Source organism: Oreochromis aureus, linkage group 1, assembly GCF_013358895.1.
Source record: "Oreochromis aureus strain Israel breed Guangdong linkage group 1, ZZ_aureus, whole genome shotgun sequence".
Taxonomy (NCBI): Eukaryota; Metazoa; Chordata; class Actinopteri; order Cichliformes; family Cichlidae; genus Oreochromis; species Oreochromis aureus.
Genome location: NC_052942.1, coordinates 40,223,115 through 40,241,698, shown reverse-complemented (window position 1 = coordinate 40,241,698; position 18,584 = coordinate 40,223,115). Strand labels below are relative to the sequence as shown.

The 18,584-nt window shown below is 44.9% G+C and overlaps 1 protein-coding gene across 3 annotated transcripts in view; it reads left to right on the top strand.

Moving 5' to 3' along the window:
* The window catches only part of efl1 (elongation factor like GTPase 1), an 82,438-nt gene that overhangs the window by 32,829 nt on the left and 31,025 nt on the right, over positions 1–18,584 (top strand). The gene's annotated exons all lie outside the window — the stretch shown is intronic.

Genomic DNA, 18,584 nt, shown 5'->3' with positions numbered 1-18,584 from the left:
GTCTTTGTAGGACACCCCCACCCCCGTCGCTGCAGAGGGGAGTTTTGGCTTTTTAATCTTCTGTCTGGGAAGTTTTGCTTTTTTAAGAGGAAACTTGTATGTGGGGAATTTTTAGCCTGGTTGCATAAAGCTCGCCTTTTTCCTCTTAAGAAAACACTTCAGCACTTCAGACTCGTTATGCCGTCCCGCTCACGGTCACATGATTGATATCGATTTCATCTCCGTGCTGTCAGACGTTTGTTTGCTTTTCAGCTTATAGCTGAAAGCAGTGGATTCACTCAGAGTAGAAGAAGAGCATGAATTTCATCTTTGTTCCTCTATAGTAGAAATAAGTGTTTGGTTGGGTGGGCGGGATTGTTGAAGATTCAAATAATCATCAAGTTTAAAAAAACTGAATAGTTTGTGTAACAAACAACAAAAACAGAAGAAAGAAGTCTTACCGGGCAGCAGAGTGGCTTTCAAATGAACAGCTCACATGTCTCGACTTCTCTGTCATCATCTGAGAGCAGTTTGTGTTAGCTGGAGCTCTGCAGACACTCGTCACATCGCTCCAGTGGAAGTGTCGTAGTGCCAGTTCAGCTGAAACGTCTATCGTTGGTGTTTGGGGGGAAATAAGAAAACAGCAGCACAAAAGTCTCAATGTTAACACTTAAAACTTTGTTGGATCAGCTTATCTCGTCTACTTCTAGTCAAGTCTTCTCATTTGTTAAACTTTTATAAAATAGTGTATTAACAGACTCGTGGGCTCTGGGAGCAGTTCTCGTACCAAACGGCCAAACTTGGAAGTCTGTCAGGAAACGCTGTCCATGTGACTTCAGGCTCCATAAACTCAGCTGGTTCAGTTTCACAGCTTAGAAGATGTTGATGTTTAATTTATTAACCAGCTAACTCACATTTTTACAGTGAGGTTTCCCCCCAGGGGGCAGCGCGGTGGTTAGCACTGTGGCCTCACAGCATCAGCCAGATGCTGGACAGACAGAGTGTCTGACTGTCGGGCTGATCCGACCGCTGCTGAGTCCGTCAGCAGCTCCATTCTGAAATCTAACAGCAGCGTCTCCGTCTCTTTACCGCATGCTGCTAAAAATATGCGCAGAGTCTATTTTTGACAGAAGGAAGGAAATAAAGAATCTGGCAAATATTCCCAAAACTCCATGTAATCTAAACTTCCCAGTCCTGTAACGCTCTCAGTGCGATTCGAAGCCACGGAGGACGGAACAAACCCGTGTGAGCGACGTAAAGTCAGACACGTATCTGCTGGTTTCTCAGTGTGACACAGGTTGTTTCAGTTCATTCAAACTTCACTGAAGGTGATGAAGTCAAACATCAGTTCACTCTGCTTTGCCTCATGTGTTCACTGATGAGCGTCAGGGTGTGGCCTTGTCGTGACATTAGCACATCTCACTCTGATTAAAGCTAAAAGTGATGAAACTGGAAAGTTTTAATCATTAAAAACTGAAACGAGCAAATCTGTGAAAACCAAGTTACACTGAACTGAAAACAAAAGTAGCAGAGCTGCGAGTTCTCACGCGATCGGCTCACACACGTCAGCATTACTGCGTGACTGAAAAATGTGATGTGATTACAGCGATGTGACACACCCGACACTCCTGAAAGGAAACACAGAATATTCCCATCATCGAAAACATGCTCATGTAACCATATCACAAGCAGTGGAGTGCCCACGCAGTCAGGTTATCACAGATCTGACACCAGGAAGTAGTCTGGCCCTGTCACAGAGGTGCAGTTAGCTCCTGTGCCTGCAGCTCGACTCGCAGGTGTTCTCAGGTGACGCTGGTCTGAGCATTCATATATCTGTGTGTCAGGTTCATACTTCTGTTTCTTTCTTTTATTTTTTGACTTGAAATGGACAACAGTGAATGAATACATTGTTCTTATTCTTCCCCCCAAAAATGTGGTTTTGTTTTGGACATAATAATCATGGAGTGAAAATCCTCATCAGTTAATCAAAGATGGAACCAACAACGTTAAAAAGGAGAAAACGTTCATGTCTAAGTAAACCGTGGGCGCGGTCGAGGCTCCGGTCGTGATTCCCCGCTATGACCCGAAGACGTTCGCTATCAGTGCCAAGCTTGGATTTTAAAGAACTTTGGCCGAGCGAGTACAGATTTACTTTGCTGAGGTTTGATTTGTTTTTCGGAGAGCGCGTTGTTTCTCATATTGACCTGCGTCTCTACAGTAGAAGGCTGCCGTTGATGACCTCGTGAGTCAGCCAGGAATCGACTTCGGTGCGATCCGACGTGGGATCGGACTCCACGCCGGGCCCGCGTGCGTGCAGCAGCTCCTGACTCATCCGTCTCTTCCTCAGTCGTCCTTGACACAGTTTCCAGTCCCAGCCGAGCCCTGCTGGGGTCCCACAGCCACGAAGCATTCTCCACCTCATCAGTCCTTCGCTCTCCCCGTGGAAATTTATTGACCACCTCCTCCTTCGTGCCCCCTCCTCTCCTCCTCTCCCTTTTCCTCCTGCACTGCCTCTCTCTGCCTGGCTGATCTAGATTTTTCTTCTCTGCTTTTCTTTGCTGAACTGTAGCCAAGATCTTTGAAGCTCACATTAAAAGGCCGCTTGTCTGTTTGGGAGAGATGTAGCTAAGAGGAAAGAAAGAGCGTAGAGGAAAAGAGTCACGATTCCCTGTCATATAAATAAATATGATCTTATTCCCGTTTAGACTTAGAGAACAGGAACAGGTAGGAACAGGTAACACATTCAACAGATAAAAGTGTAATGCATCGTTTCACTATGATCCACGTGAGCAGCAGCTGTGACACGTTTTGGTGTTTCACCTGATGTTTGTAACCTGGCGTGGCCGAGCTGAAGGCACGAGTGTGTCTGCGACTCTCAGACTGTGCACACGTGATGATGATCAGCATGAAAGCTTTGCGATGATGGTGTAGAGGAGTTTTCTGGGCGGGGTCCTCTGTGGCAGCGATCGCTTAAACTCAAACTCTGATTTATTTACAAAGCAGAAATCAGACAGGATCAAACGTCATGGAGCTGGAAGCTGAAGCCGGGGATGAAGGTCGGACGTGTAACGGCAACGATCAGAGGGAGATGAGTGTCATCAGCATAGAAGCGAAACGAGATATTATGTTTATTGAGGATTCGACCCAAAGGATTGAGAGGGCACATACACACACACACACACACACACACACACACACACACACACACACACACACACACACACACACACACACACACACACACAGCGTTGGTGTGTGTGTGTGTGTGTAAAAATAAATTAGTAACATCATAAATAACAACGACAACAAGTGTCAGGTTTTTTCCGACAGTCGGCCCTCAGGAAGCAGCGCGTAAGAACCTCTTAATGTTTCTAACAGATAAACCTAACCGAGCCCGATTTAAATAAAATCTCCTTTTAGTTATTATAAAAATGTGAGACGTGTATGAGCCGAGCCCTGATCTGGGATCTGTGGGTGGTGAATTACACATTCAAAGTTTTCAAAATGGAAAATGTTCATTTCCTGTCCAAGAATACAAAACATTAAAAAATCGTTTTCACAGACACAAAAATAAGGGCGGGATCAATAGGTCAGAGGTCATGACGACTTCATGGACTGCTCAGAGGCTTCAGAAAGGTTAAACTTGGATAGTTCAGGTCAATAGTTCACAATTTTGAATTTTACTGCCCAACTATGCTGACCTACTCTCCACGTCGCCCACCACTTCCTGAGCTTAATAATTACTGCTGTGCAAGTAAAATGTTTGCATTTGAAATGAGAAACGGACGAGTTTACAAACATGGATCTGCTCTAAAGGAGCGTTAGAGCTCGTGGCCTCAACCTTTCGTGACGATTTCTTCCCAGCAAATTGGCTGAAACATGAACGTTGTCACTTCGCTTGATTAGGAGACGTTCCTCTTTCCACGTGAAGTCTTCTTCTTACGGAACGAGAAATCTTGTTAAATGTCTCACAATGAAGGAATCAAATACACACGATGTCCATGTACACAGACTCTTACCAACACGCTCTGTTAATGCACTTTTAATCTCTTCACTTTCTTTTATTCTGGCCTGTTTTTCCAAAAAATAATATAAACCAGTTCTTGTACACAAACTTCCTTTGGTCGAACGTCCAACACGAACTTCCAGATGTTGTTGACGACGTGGAGCCAGCAGGCGGACACGTTATGCTGCGACATTGGCACAACTTTCATTTTAGGACGATTCATCAACCGAGATTAGATGTTGAGAAAAGACGACGGTTACGAAATGTTTGCTGGTTGTTATCGTCAGTGACTCACAGATATTTCCCAGCCACGGGTGGATGCTTCATCTCAGTGTGACATATTAAGTCGTTGCAGATGTGGCTGGTGTGACTGGTTCTTTCAGACACAGCAGGCATCTCCTTCTGAGGTTTTAGGACGTCTGTTGTCCGACTTCCGTGTTCCTTACAGTAAAACGGGACGGGTCTTTTTAGGGAGGGGCTTATTTTTTAAAATTCAGTACCTGGAATAATATCAGTGGACTGTAACAGCTTTTTCATACTACAGGGGAAAGTTGCCAGTCTTTATAAGCCCCGCCCATTGCAAGAAACTAAAATGAAAGTTAGTAGTGCAGTCTTAAAAAAAGAGTTAGATCATTACTTCTCGTAAAGCCTTCGTTTTTGTAGCTGAACTCTAATTGGCTGCCTGCTGTCCCCATTTAAAACAATGATGCTCACAGTAATAACGTTTATTTGGGTGACTTTGTGATTGGACATCACCCCTGTCTTTGCTTCCCTTCCGTGGCTTCCAGTGAAATTCAAGTTCACTTTAAAATGATCACCTGATCAGGGTTTCCTGTCTTCCTCGCTCTCACTTTGAACACAGAGGTGATGACACTGTCGAGGTTGGACCAATCAGATCGCCTCAAGCTGGGGCTTCTTTTAAGGCGACTGCTGAAACTTTGTGCCACGACGATTCTGCCTGCAGCTAAAAGCACCTGTCAGCCTCAGGCAGCATGCTAATTATGCCTCACCTGGTTCTTTGTCAGTGTGTGGGGGGGTGGAGCTTCCCACCCACTGTGAACATCCTCGAACCACTTTGCTGTCATTGCTTCATCCTCCCTCTGTTTTTGGTGCTCCTGAATGCAACACGGAGCCCCTCCCACCTGTTGCCACACTGTTAGCTGCTCAGCTGGCTAGCATTACCCAGCATGCCGTTCAGTGGCGTAATTTAGGAAATGTGCACGTGCTGTAATGTTTCCCCACAGTTGTGATTTATAATTATTGTTATGAATGTTTATGAGTCATGTGATCAGAACCGTGAGGGTGCAGAGGTCACACAGGTTCGCAAAAAAAGGCAGTCAAATCTGAGAAAATCGAAACTACATCTGTGTGAGGGTTGAACACTGCACCAATGCGCTTGTTTGTCTCGCGTCTTTGTTGGCGCTCTGCTGTGTTGTTGTAGTTCTGGGTGTAGCAGTCCTGTCTGCGTTCTCCTCCTGCTCACCAGTCAGAAACAGCAGAAGCAGCTTGTAGGTGGGTCAGGATGGAGAACTGTAAAGTTAGAAAGTCACTGGCCTAAATAGACATCCAGCAGAGAGAGTGTGTGTGTGTGTGTGTGTGTGTGTGTGTGTGTGTGTGTGTGTGTGTGTGTGTGTGTGTGTGTGTGTGACTGAGTGTGTGTGTGTGTGTGTGTGACTGTGTGTGTGTGTGTGTGACTGAGTGTGTGTGTGACTGTGTGTGTGTGTGTGTGTGTGTGTGAGTGTGTGTGTGTGTGTGTGTGTGTGTGTGACTGAGTGTGTGTGTGTGTGTGTGTGTGTGTGACTGTGTGTGTGTGTGTGTGTGTGTGTGTGTGTGTGTGTGTGTGTGTGTGTGTGTGTGTGTGTGACTGTGTGTGTGTGTGTGTGTGTGTGTATGTGTGTGTGACTGTGTGTGTGTGTGTGTGTGTGTGTGTGTGTGTGTGTGTGTGTGTGTGTGTGACTGAGTGTGTGTGTGTGTGTGTGTGTGTGTGTGTGTGTGTGTGTGACTGAGTGTGTGTGTGTGTGTGTGTGTGTGACTGAGTGTGTGTGTGTGTGTGTGTGTGTGTGTGTGTGTGTGTGTGTGTGTGTGTGTGTGTGTGTGTGTGTGTGTGTGTGTGTGTGTGTGTGTGTGTGTGTGTGTGTGTGAGTGTGTGTGTGTGTGTGTGTGTGTGTGTGTGTGTGAGTGTGTGAGTGTGTGTGTGACTGAGTGTGTGTGTGTGTGTTTGTGTCTGGTGTGTGTGTGTGACAGCTGACTGTGTGTGTGACTGAGTGTGTGTGTGTGTGTGACTGTGTGTGTGACTGAGTGTGTGTGTGTGTGTGTGTGTGTGTGTGTGTGTGTGTGTGTGTGTGTGTGTGTGTGACTGTGTGTGACAGGCAGCACAGCCCCAGCTGACTGCAGGCAGTGGCTTGCCAGGGCGGCAACCCCCATTTCCCGCTAACCTGCATTTCCCGCTCACCTCGGTTGCTCTAGCTCTGGCCCGTGACCCGGCCGTGGACGCCGATCCAGGACCTGGCTGACCTCGAGCCTCTGCATCACAGCCATTCCTCCCCCTCACGCTGTCTTCTCTATTGTTCGTTACGAGAGCTGCTGGCCGCCTGCCCTCATTCTTTGTCTGAGCCACGCGGTGCAGGCGTGCAGGCAGTCGCTCCGTGGCCAGTAGATGGCGTTAGCGAGGAGGAAAAGCTGCTTCACTTCTGCCTCTGACACTCCAGACAAAGAGAGCAGAGAGACAAAGGCAGAGCTGCTGGGACTGAGCAGTGGTTTGAAAGAACAGGGCAGATCTCTGTTGTAAAAATGAATGTGATTGTTATTTTCACTTTTATTGCTATAAAATGTTTTTATGGTTGTATTCAATGTTTATTCAGTTGCTTCTAAAACACAGTGAGCTTTATGTTGATGGACTGAAAGTGACAGATGAGGAATCAGAGATTTTATCTATTAAAGAAACGTCTGACACACAGAGCTGTGTGATACCGCGCACAGACCTGTGCAAACAGGTGACTGTGGCTCAGGAGGCGGAGCTGCTCAGCTACTAACTGGCAGGTGGGTGGTGTGACCCTGGCTCTATCAAAGGGTCCTTGGGCAGGCCGCTGAACCTCGAGTTGCCCCCGATGTTTCCATCAGAGTGTGCATGGAAAAAAGCACTTGTGTGAACGGCTGACCGAGGCTTGTAATCAGAAAACACTTCGTCCTCAAACAGAGTAGAAAAGCAGAATTTAAGTACCAGCACATTTACCTTGAGATCAATGCAGGATTTGGCTGCTGCAGCCTTCAGGAAGTCAAAGATGATGTTCACAGTGTTCTGTTACAGAGACGGCTCCTCATGTAGTCTCCTCTCCTGAACTCGACTTCCTTCTTTCCTTCCTTCCTTATTTCCTAGTTCTACCTACCATCCCACTCCCCTTGGTACGCGGTGAAATGAATACTCGTTTGTAATATTTTGCCAGATGTGATCATGAAGTTCGGCGGCTTATTCTCGGTCATCCAGGTCACTGTAATCCCGAATGCTTCATTCGAGGGCAGCTTGAGTTCATTTCGGTTCTTCCGAGATGTTCCACCTCACCTCTCGGATGTGGATGCCTCGTCCTGTTAAAAGGGGGTTCTTCCTCCCCACGGTCATCAGTGTGAACTGAACAAGCCTTCCTTTGGTCCGCGGTGAAATGAATACGTTGCTAGATGTGATCATGAAGTTCGGCAGCTGCGTTACCGTTTAGTACCTGCCTTTGGGCTCGGACAGCGCCCCCCCCTGGCCTCGGCTTGTAGCTATGTGCTCGGCTGTCGGCAGCAGCGAGGAGCCTCCACGTGGAGTTCGGGTCAGTTTGACAGAAGCTGTTGTGCGATGTCGACTTTGAGGTGGTGAAACGTCAGAAGGACACTAACCTGAAGTCGAATCGGCTTTTTGGTTGTTCTGCCGTCGGTGGATTCTGGATGATCGCGCCTCAGATTCGGATGCCTGCAGACCTCGGCACAACAAACAGGAAGCGTAGGCCTGGAGAAAAATCAGCTTTCTGACCTTTTTAGATTTAATTCCACAACTATTGAAAGTAGATGTGTTTTCTTTATGAAGCCAGCAGCTCTCCTGACATTTCAGCCTCCTCTTTTAAAAGACACATTTGTGAGTCATGCGTCTGTCTTGTTGGAGCTGAAGAGGAAATATGTAGTCTGGCTGTAAAATGAGATACAGCTAAGATCTCTGTGCAGTGGCTTTTTTCCCCTTTTCTTCTTAAAATAGCCAGGACCCCAACTCCCTTTGGTGTAATAGTGAGGAACAACAAGCGTCTGAAAGCTCCGCCGAAGTGGAAAATAAAGGCTTTTAGGCTCATTGAAATGACTGATGCTGGCTCTGTGTGTCGTTCGTAAGGAATAACAGGAAGTTTCTTCAGTGCCGTCGTTTACCTTTCACAGATGCGCACATGTTAAAGTGTTTAACAGCGTGTTTGCTCACAGATGTAATGTTTCTGGTCAGTTCTGATGTATTGAGTGTTTAAACCTGAATGTGAGGAACAAATGTTCCGTTCTGTTGTTTGTGTCGTTCTCCTGCTGCCAGCTCGCCACATATTCTTGGCAGAAAGACAGGACTGCTGGAATAAAAGCTTTACACACTACCTTCAGTGATTTGTTGCTGCCGCAATTTCTACAAATTACATTTAAAAAAAAAAAATGTAGTGGGGGAAACGTCCCACTCTCCAAAATAGCTGTGCTTGTGTATAATTTTCTTGAGTAATTAAGGAGCGTGAGCGGCGTTTCAGCTGCTGAATGGTGGCAGCAGCAGTGGGGAAGAAGAACGATCATCCAAATTAGGCCGTAATTTGTTAGTCATTGAGTTTGGTCAAGTTTGGGAGTGAAGGCTCAAGGTACCGAGAAAAGCACCAGTGTGCTGCAGTTTCTACTGATTCTGCTGATTTCTGTCTTTATTCTCCGTCATCCAGGTCACCGTAGTCCCGAATGCTTCATTCGAGGGAAGCTTGACTTCATTTCGGTTCTTCCGAGATGTTCCATCTCTCACCTCTCGGACACAGCTTGGAAGCATTTTCTCCAAACACATCTTGGTGCATTTTTTCTTCCTGGAATCTACCAGAGTAGGTTTGGATGACTAATGGTTGAAAATAATCCTTCTTTATCTTCTTTATCCCTGCGTTCCTCTTCTGTCTCAAGGAAAACATTTTAGTTCCTGCCCCATTAAGCCAACTGTCTTCTAATTGGCTGCCCCTCACAAACAGAAGGTTGAAAGGCGGGTTTATAGAGCTTATGCAGATTCCAGAGTACAAATAACGATGTAATGACAGTAACGGTATTAAACACGTCCTGATCAGCTGATTAGAACTGAGGAAACCTCTCAGATGAGAGGTGAAAGGTCATGTCAAAAGGAGTCCCTCCCATGCTTTGTTTGTGATTTCTCTCTGATGGATGCCCCTCCCTGATCCTGCGGATCCCTCATCCTGTTCAAAGGGGGTTCTTCCTCCCCACCGTCATCAGTGTGAACTGACCAATCCTTGAGGATTTGGACACAGCTGATGATTTACACTTGATGCATGCATTGGGGCAATCCTGAGGGATTGACCCGCTGACCTTCCAAGTGGCAGACAAACCCTTATGTGAGCCGACGCTATCATTTGACAGCTTAACCCAGGTTTGGATGGCAGCATCAGCCATAATCACAGCTCACGTGTCCACAGTCCTCCTGCTGCTCGTGTAAATCGATGCAATCCCAGGATTAACGTATGAAAAGAGATCTTTTATGAGTCGTGTTGAATTTAAGGATTAATCCTTCCATGTTTACATGTAGGCCCACGATCAAATGGCATGAAGAATTGAGGGAGCAAAGTAAGGTATTGAATTTCCTCAGTGTTCAAAGTGAGGCTAAACTTCAAAGTAAAAGTATTAATTTGAACTTTCTAGGCAGCAGAAACATGTTTGGTGACAGCTGGACAAAACTCGACTGGTACTCAGTTAAAACTTATTAAAAGTATTACAAGTTAACTCAAGTTTATTATGATCATATTTACAGATCTGCAGTGAAGCTCACAGCAGACTTTTTCTGTAATAGATTTGTAACCAAAACACCCTCGAATGCAACGTGAGGAGTGGGTGGGGTGGGGGGGGCTTTATATTTGTCTGTGTGTTCATGCGTCAGACCCCCAGCTTTTAAAAGCCAACGCTGACTGTGGTGTGAATGTGTGAGCTGTTTTGTTCTTTGCCCAGGCATGTATCACACTCTGTTGACGTATGTCAGGCTTCCAGCCCCCTTACCATCACAATCACACACACGCACACACACACACACACACACAGACGCACAAACGTGCAGTAGCTCCCAGCTGAGTCATGACAAAGGTGTTCAGACGGTCACCGGGGAGCCTGTCAGTGGCATCATGAGGCCCACACACAGACACCAGGTGAGCTGTGTCGCTGGGAGGTTGGAGAGTCAAGTATGGACTTTGTTTTTGTGCTGCAGCAGCTTCACACTTTCTAAAATGAATGATTTAATAAACGAAAGAGTAGTAGTCCACTTTATATCAGAGCCAGTTTGTGTGAGTTCATGTCTGATTTGGGCCGCACCAACTCCCGGGGGTAAAGTAGCTGCTAAACGTGCTCAGCAGCTCATCTCTAAATGTGTGTGTCTAATGTTTGGTGTGGAGCAGGTGGTGCAAAGCGGGTATACCAGACCTTTTTTTCCTCACTCTGCTGGGCCGTGCTGCCTGCAGCAGCCGGGAACAACCTCGTGAGAGGAGTGAGAGTGGACGGAAACATTACGAGTGCTTTCAAGTGGAGACCGCTTCCAACTCCCGTCCTGCACCTCCTCCTGTTTACAATCATAAAGTCCGATTCAGGGGCCCGGAGCAGGCGAAGAACAAAGCTCCTTCAAGGTTGCCACATGTGCACCTCTGGGATGCTTCCAGTCTTTTCCCGGGAATTCCTGATAACATATAAACGAATCAATTTGCATGTTTCGGCGACCCGGTCGCCTTCCAAAAGCCCGCCGTTAGGTCCCCTTCTACAGTCTGCTGCTGGCGACGTTGCTCTGAATGCATGCGTGAACGGAGTCCACAGATCCACGTGGATACTTGGATGCAGATTAGTGACTGTGATATTTTCATGAGAACATCACTGTGGTTTCTCTCTTGTGTTTCTGTGAGCGTGTGACCAGTTGAGTTAATCGGTCTACGCCCGGATCAGCTCCAACAGGGAAAAGTTCCTAAGTTGAGAAAAGCATCAGCTACTCGTAAAGTTTTTAAGCAACTCTATCCACACTCAAAGGAATATCCATGCCAACATGCTGTCTTTAAGTAATCTGATAAAAAAGTAAAATAATCTTTTTACGACCCCCTATCAACGTTGAACATTTTCCTTTCTTGATGCTTTTTCATCTTTTTTCCACTTTAAAAATACATTTTTTAGCTCTATTATAACAAAAACCTTGTTTTGCTCTCAGAAAACGGTTATAATTTATAAATATCCACTGCAGCAGGGTTCCTTCCTCCCTGCTAATAATTACATTGCAGCACCTCCCCAGCTGGAAATGATCCCGTATGAACAGAGCTTTAGTGTCTTCCGCAGCCCAGCGATTGTTTAATAGCTGCCACTGTCTGCCAGCACAAATACAGCTCAGCGCGCGAGTTTCTGAGGACTTCTCAACATCCTAAAGGTTTTTTCACCCAAAGAAATAAATGTCCCACAGTTAGGCGTCAGATCCACAGCACACTCGTCCACAGGGCTAAACGTAGATGTTCGGGGGGTTTATTAACCTGAAACTAGCCGCAGGTGCCATAATGAGATCTTCTCGTCTGTGGGAAAACATCCTCGGCTTTCACTCGTGTCTCTGCTTTCGTGAGTGTGTGTGCATATGCTTGGGTGAAAGTGTGTGGGCTACATGATGGCTCCCCGGCGACTCGGGCTGTCTGGACATGTTTCCTCATGACTCACCCAGAATCTGCTTATTTTCACCAAACATGTATTTTTGACGAATGAATGAAGACCGGATATTTTCAGCTGACTGTAAAAACCAACTGTGGTCAAACTGAAGTCGGTCGTTTAGTGCTAAGATTTAAAAAAATATCGCAATTCAATTCAATTCAATTCAATTTTATTTATATAGCGCCAAATCACAACAAAAGTCGCCTCAAGGCGCGTTTTACGTGGCCTATCACCGTGTTGCTTTGTCATCTTGATGGGGTCATGTGATTGGCTTACCACGACTACTTTATTCTTCCTCAGTCAAACAGCAGCACTCATGCGATTGTTTTAGGCCACGTAAAACCAGAGTCATGATAAACAATATATACGCGTGTTTTTTCCTGAATAGTTTCGTCACGTTTTTACGTCTAAGGACAGCGATAGCGAGCACTCTCTGCTTATGTGCAGAAAACCCCCAAAAAACAGCCCGTTCGTGTTGGTGGAAAAATGCACCATGTCGACCAATCAAAAATGATACGGCAACATGACATTTGGTTGTTTAGGAAGAGGGGGAAGTTTTAGGAGTGACGGAGAGAGAGAGAGCAGAAAAAGAGAGAGAGCGAGTTTTGAGATGTGAGATTTGTGACGTTTAGCGTGTTTGTTGTGTGTAGTTAATGTGTTGTCTTGTGTAGTTAGTGTGTAGTGTTGTGGATAGTTTTGTGTTGTGTGTCAGAACAATGAGGCGACTGCTGTCTCCAGGTAGAAACAGCAGTGATACACCTGCTGCTGTCAGACCTGCAGGGATCAGGCTGTGATGTTCTCCTTTATAGTGGACAGAAATTATTTTTTTGGGAGTGGCACAAATAATTTGTGGCATCTTATTGAAGAACAGCTGATTGTTCTGTAAATAGTTTGAAATAGTTATTTTAAAAAAGGGTAAAAGGTAAATGGCTGCAAATAACTTTGTTGTTTGCAAAACTTGTGCATAGGATTTTAAAATTGACAATTAATATTTGAAGTTATGAAATATGATTCATTAAAGATGTTTGTGGTTGTTACAGTAAAAATATAACTTTTTCTACTCTGATTTTATGGTTTTTGTCTGATTTTAGATCAATTGTGTTAATACAGTATGTCAACATGAAAACATGACTGTAAATTCAGACACGTGAGGTTGTGCTGAAAAGAATGATGCCGAACAAGGCAAAGCAAACAGTTTTTAAAGGTAAAATGTGGAGAGAAAATCAAAAGTAGCTATAAATATCCAATTGTACCCTGGACCCCAGAGGGTTAAATGGTTTTTTTTTTTAAAGTAATGCAGTAGTTACTTTTAATTAATTACTTTTAGAATCTTGTAACTCAGTTACTTTTTTGTAGAAGTAACTAGTAACTATCATTAATTACTTTTTCAAAGTAACTTGCCCAGCACTGAAAAACAGCAGCCGATAAGTAAGCAAATACTGCAGAAAACAGAGATTTTTGATGGGAAACTGTTCTTGAACACTGAGGGAGAGAAAACAAAAACAGCCAAAGTCAGAGAGAAACATTGACGATGTTTATCAAACGTGAAGCGTGGTTTGGATCTTCTTTTGCTGCTCGTTCAGTCAATTTTGGTCAGAGTGATGAAACCTGCAGCATCTGATTGTGTGAGCTGTCGGCTTTCAGCCTGACGCCGTGTCCGTGTCCGTGCCGTCGGGTGAACGATCCACGCTCTGTGTTCACGTCTTTCTGCTCTCATTTGAGTTTTAGTTGTTTGGTAGTTGTTGAAATAGTTCTGTGAGATTTTGACGTTTCTAGCAAAATACATTCATATTTAAACTTTATTTAGGATTTAATGAATCGATATCACGTTATTCAATCAATTGTTTAGTGGACGATGTGAATAAAATAAGCGTTTGTGTTTTCACACTTTAAACACTGTGTGCTCTTTCATTGCAGATGTTTAGTTTAAGGTAAGTGTGCCCTAAAAAGTAAATACAGGCCTACAAATGTTTTACAGTAAAATTCTGTTTTTATTTTGAATTTTGGGTTAGAGTTTTTAACCTGTTGCCAGGGAGACCACAGACGTAAGCACTCCCACTCAACACAACGAAGCCTGCCAGTGTTTCTAGAAGAAATTTGCCGTGGAACCATTCCTCTGCAGAATTTGTTTTCACAGGGACAAAATTCAACTTAAAATCTTAAAATTTCAGCCTCAAGCAGAAGAGTTCAAGTATCTCCGGGTTTTGTTCTTGAGGAGCGATCGGCAGACCGATCGATGGTGATGTAGCCTCACAATTATAGTGTGATGTTTCCAGACAGTTTGCAGTAATGATATTGAGATAATATTGAAAAAATACTATGAATGATGTTTTATTGATGCTTGCAGCTTGTAGGCATCAGCCTTTGTAAGTGTAAGTAGATGAAGGGCGTTTTGCATCCTTTCCCACTGAGCTGCTGTCACTGATGACAGACTGCCTAATTCAAAGAGTGAATCTATTAAAGCCAGCAGCAGCATTACGCTGCAATATTATTGACACAGCATAAATCAAATGTAACCACAAAAGTAGCTGTTTAGTGTTTCTTTCTTGGAGTGATTTAAAGTAAAAGTATAAAATAACTGCTGAACATTTTAGTTACTAAAGTAACTGTAAGTCTGCAGTTTTAAATTTCTTATATAGCACTTTATGCAACCTGCCTCATTCACAAAAACACTTTGTTCTAACATTTACACGGCAGTGGATCCATCAGAGAGCAGCTCGGGGTCAGAACCTCCCCACGGACATTTGGCGTGCAGACTGGAGCAGCCAGGGATCGAACCACCAACCTTCTGGCAAACAGCTGATCTGCGCTACCTCCTGAGCTACGGATCAGTTTTAACTTACAGTTTTAAGAATGAAACCTTGAGATATTTTTTCCTTGGGATGTTTTGTGTTTTGGATCGAGCTTCTAAAAGCTCTGCTCCTCCAGCGTGCATCGGTAATTTCCATCCCCCGTTTGAGCTTCCTGTCACACGGTGAGCAGCCAGCGAGCGCGTCGTTGGTCTACGTTTGCTGCTCGCCTCTCCTCGTTTGGAGCCCGGCTGTACTCTGTGCTGTGTTTTTGCCCCAAGTGGTTAAACATGTTTGCTGCTTCCTTCCATTTTTAATGAAGTACTGTTGTCAAAGTAGCTCCAGGTCATCGTCCGAGGCCGACACGTGGTCTTGCTCTCAGACATGGCTGGGCTGTGAGTGTAAAAGCATGGTGTTTCTGCCACAATTACATTTTTATATTCCATAAAATTGTAAACCGCTATGATGTGCCGCAGCCCTGGTGGTTGGTCAGTTGTGGCGAGGTTCTGGTGGTGAGTCTGTGGATTTGCTGGTCGAGCTTGGCTCCTCCCTGTGGCTGTGATCTGTGGGTTGTGACTGAAGGAACGAAGACAACAGCTGGCAGCAGTGAGCTTCCTGCGAAGGGCGCCTGAGCTCACCGCATAGTTTATGCTCATCTCAATTGTTGATGTCACCGCAGCCTCGTCACCGTTCATACTGGCGCTGGAAGGTGCGCTGGAGTCACCGTGGTGTTCCCCTGAACGCCAGCCTCGCCGCTCAGAAAACAACATCACATCAGCATAGAAGTATGTTTGAGTATGAGAGCGTCCCATCTTCTCAAGCTGCTCCAGCATCTCCCTTTGTGTAATCGGAGAATCTCTGAGATCCTGAGATTTCATGGAATGACAGTAAAAAGTGACTTTGGAGCGCCTCGGCAGAAGAGCTGGAGGTGGTGGCTGAGGATGGGGAGGTCTTATTCTCTCTGCTGAAAATTAACATTTACCAAAAATTACATTTTGCATCTAATAAGTTCTAAATTTGTCTCCATAAAACTCTTATTTAGTTGTAAATGATATGTGTTAAAGTGAAAAGGTGATAAATACACCTGTCATGTTGGGAATCCAGATTCAGCGAGATGTGCTTTTCAGCTTTATCGCCAGCAGTCGTAATACAATAAAGTGTGTTATTTGGCCAGTGGTGCAGCTCCCCCTCAACAGCGCGCGCGCACACACACACACACACACACACACACACACACACACACACACACACACACACACACACACACACACACACACACACACACACACACACACACACACACACACACACAGAGCTCTCTGAAGCTTGAGTGGGACTTTCCAGTGTGAGGGAAATTCCATAGGATGTTAAAAGGGAGCAGATTTCCAAGCTCTGGCCTTGTACTTAATAAAACACAATCCACACTGAACATTTAACAATTTCCAGCCCCACATCATATTTATTGCCTTTCAATCTGCCATTTTTCCACCGCTCCAGCACTTCTCTCTGTTTTTTCTGAGGTGACAAAAACTAGGACGTAACTCGTGCCATAAGTTTGGCTCTGTGGGGCTTCCTTACAATGAACTTCCTCTCCTACAGCCGTGTATGAGCCATATAGTATGTCCTGCTTCCTCATCTGGTTCCAAAACTCTTCAATATTAATAAGAATATTAAATACACTCAGTATAAAAACAATCTCATGTGTCTTTCAAACATACCTTTAGTCATCTCGACTGTTGTACTGCTATTTGACGTTTTTCTTTCTTCAGTGACCAGAAAAAAACGCATCAGAAAAGCTCTTCCAGCATCACTTCCTGCAAACCTTTTCAGTCTCTCAGCAGTGACCGTAAGACTCTGAACTCATCCTGAGTATTGTGACAGATGTTTAACCTCTTTAACTGAAATTGAAACCTCCATCAGGCCGAGCCATGTAAGGCTCAGGTAGGGGCAGGGTTTGGGTTTCTAGGCCTTTTTCTGAAATTTCCACGTTTGGACCACCGAAATGGAAAAGCTCTTAACAGAAAAGCTGTGGTGCCAAAGTTTTGGGATGACATCTATCAGCCTGTGGCTAAAACAAAACCCAATCTTCACACTAGAGGAGTCCCCAATGACCTGCCGGATGTTCAGAGGTTAAACACCGGAGAAGTCAGCAGTCATAGAAAGGAAGACTTCCTCCATTCATCATTTGTCCAGAAAAAGATCCATAAAGTATTTTTTAATGAGAAGTTAACAGCTGATTTCCTCGACTGCTGCTGCGTCACCCTTTGTAGCCATAATTTACGTTTTCCTTAAATGCATCAAAATAATTAATCCATAATTTTCTTCCATTTATCCGAAGTCAGGCCATAGTTCCAGCAGGCTAAGCAGGTTATTCCAGACCTCCTTTAAAATAGCAGCATTTTCCAGGTCTTCCTGGGGGATCCCGAGGCGCTTCAAGCCAAATGAGATATATAATCTCCCTCTTTCCCAGGGTTCCCTCACAGTTGGGTGTTCACCTCCAAAGGGAGATGTCCTGATCCGATGCCTGAACAACCTCAGCTGAACTCGTCACCTATCTCTAACTGTGCTCAGTTATGGAACATGCAGGAAGTCATGAAGTCTTAGTTTTAGGTTTGATTTGGTTTATTTTCCAACATTGAACAACATTAAGCACCAATATGAGAAGCACTCTTTAAACTGGGCACCCAGTAACAAGTTTGCCAAGTCTATCTGATGAGGACAGATGGATGGAGCGGGATCTCTGGAATTATTAGTGAAATGAAAGCCGTGTCAGGAGGACGCACATCACTGCCTCATAGCTGCTCAAAGCATCCTGTGCATGTGCTGAACCCTTGTTATGAAAGGAAGATATCTTATTTCTGATTCGGGATCACCAAAAGTTTTTGCTGTATCTGTCTTTCTTCATACATCCTCTTGATTTTCATTACATCACCTCTACCTCATTCACTGCAGTGTGGTGGGAGAGGATGGGGAAAAAATGCCATCTTTATATAACCCGAGTCGCAGCCAACTGTACTTGTGGTTGGAGGAAATGTCTTTAGGCTTGAATCATCCTGAGCTCTGCAGCCGGACGTAACCGGGCCTAGTCCCTGGGGGGCGGGGGCTGCATTCTGGCAGCGCAGTCTCTCCTCAGGTTTGGTCAGGAACGGCTGCTAATCACGCCAAATTCTTCAACTCGATCCAAGGCCTTTCAAAAATATTCTAAAGGGATTCAGTATGTTGAATGAAGAGGTTGACAGATCTCTATGTTCAGCCTAGAGCAGGACGTCATCTCCTGGTTTTCTCTTTATCTTGCCCTCCTGTTATCATTCAGTACGTACGAGCTGCAGGGGCTCAACATGGCCATTCAAAAATGTCATCTGGTCTGGTGAAACCCACAGAAACCACAGACTTCATCATTTCTAACCTCGCTGTTGCACATGGAATAAAAAACGAACTGCAGTGTGCCGTGGTGCAAAGCTACGGGATGGATGGGACTTTTTCCCAGCACAGGTACAGGTGTGAACGTTTTCAGGGCTTCCTGTATTGTTTATGCATGGAGGAAGATTTGATTGCAAAAATCAGAAAAATATGCTGCCTGCAACATTTTCCACCATCCTAAAGAGCAGCAAAGAAATCAGCAAAGTCCAAATAATCTGTCGATCATTTTTGCTTTGTCTTGATTGAATTGGACCTTTTCATACCTGCAGCCTTGAACTCCTCTGATGGAGGAGGAGCTGACATTTAAATGCCCCTGACCTGTTAGCTTCCTGCTACAAGGCCTGTGTTGGTTCCCATGTGAGAATAGCTCGTGTCTTTTTATCTTCAGCCATTTTATCTTGAGCCGCCTGCTGTTGTGATTTGGTGCTATAGAAATAAAACTGCTGCTGACCCCAGGCTTTATTTGACTGGTCCTAACT